A 1,512-nucleotide genomic window follows, 5' to 3' on the forward strand; every position below is an offset into this window, starting at 1 on the left:
AAATTTTCTACAACATATATGCATTAATATTTTTCAGACCCTAGTTCCATTTTTCAAAAGATCTTTATAAAATCATAATTGACATTTATCAAATAAACTGAACCTCTTTAAAGTGTATAATTTGCTATGTTTTGACATATGGCTATACCTATGAAAACCTTAAAAAAAACGAACAGAATAAAGGCATACTGCATGTTTTAAAATCAGGAAAAGTGCGTAGAAGCATTGTATCCTCTCACCATATTTATTCAATCTGTATGCTGAGCAAATCATCAGAAAAAAGTTGGATTACATGAAGAAGAATGTGGCATGAGGATTGGAAGAAGGCTTCTTAACTACCTGCGATATGCTGATGACACAACCTGGCTTGCTGAAAGTGAGGAAGACTTGAAGCACTTGTTAATGAAGATCAAGGGTTGCAGCCTTCAGTATGGATTACAACTCAATGTCAAGAAAGCCAGTCCTCTCAGATAGACCAACAGGAACATCATGGTAGGAAGAGAAAAGGTTGCAGTTGCCAAGGATTTTGTCTTGCTTGGATCCACAATCAATGCTCATGGGAGTAGCAGTCAAGTGATCAAAAGACACATTGCATTGGGTAAATATGCTGCATAAGACCTCTTAAAACTGTTGAAGAGCAAAGATGTTAATGGAGTACTAAGGTGTGCCTGACCCAAGTCATGGTATTTTCACATACAAGTGAAGGTTGGACAATGAATAAGGAAGACCATAGAATAGATGCATTTTAATCATGGTGATAGTGATGATAATTGAAAGTATCAGTGACTGCCAAAAGAACAAACAAATCTGCTGTGGAAGAAATACAGCCCAGAATGCTCCTTAAAGACAATGCTGACTTCTTAAAGACAAAGTCTCATGTACTATGGACATATTGCCAGGAAAGACCAGTCCCTGCAGAAACCTATCATGCTTGGTAAAGTAAAGGGGCAGCGAAAAAGAGTAAGGCACTGGACAAGATGGATTGATACACTGGCTGCAACAGTGGGTTCAAAATAAGAACAATTGTGAGGTTGGTACAGTAGCTCCAGTGTTTCCTTCTATTGTACATAGGTTCACTGTAAGTCCGAACTAACTTGAGGGAACCTAATAACAACAACATGCAAACATAACCACATTTAATAAATAATAATAAATAAATATATCTACCAACTCCCAAAATATCTTCTTGACCCTTTGTAGTTCCTGTTCTATATTCCATGACCCTCCCCTATACCTAGGTATCTTTCATAATACATTAGTATGTTCTATGCATTCACATAAAACCGTACAATGTACATTTTTACTTTGGGCTTTCTACTTAGCATAATTATGTTGAAATTCACCCCATGTTCTAATATATACAACATTCGTTTCTATTACAGGGCTATTCTGTAGTTTATTTATTCACCACTTGATGGATATTTGGGTTGTTTTCAATTTAAGGATATTAGAAATAAAGTGAATACAAATATTTGAGCAGAAGACATAAGCTTTTATTTTTCATTAGTAAAT

Source organism: Echinops telfairi, unplaced genomic scaffold, assembly GCF_000313985.2.
Source record: "Echinops telfairi isolate 266 unplaced genomic scaffold, ASM31398v2 ScPeMD7_53;HRSCAF=182, whole genome shotgun sequence".
Taxonomy (NCBI): domain Eukaryota; kingdom Metazoa; phylum Chordata; class Mammalia; order Afrosoricida; family Tenrecidae; genus Echinops; species Echinops telfairi.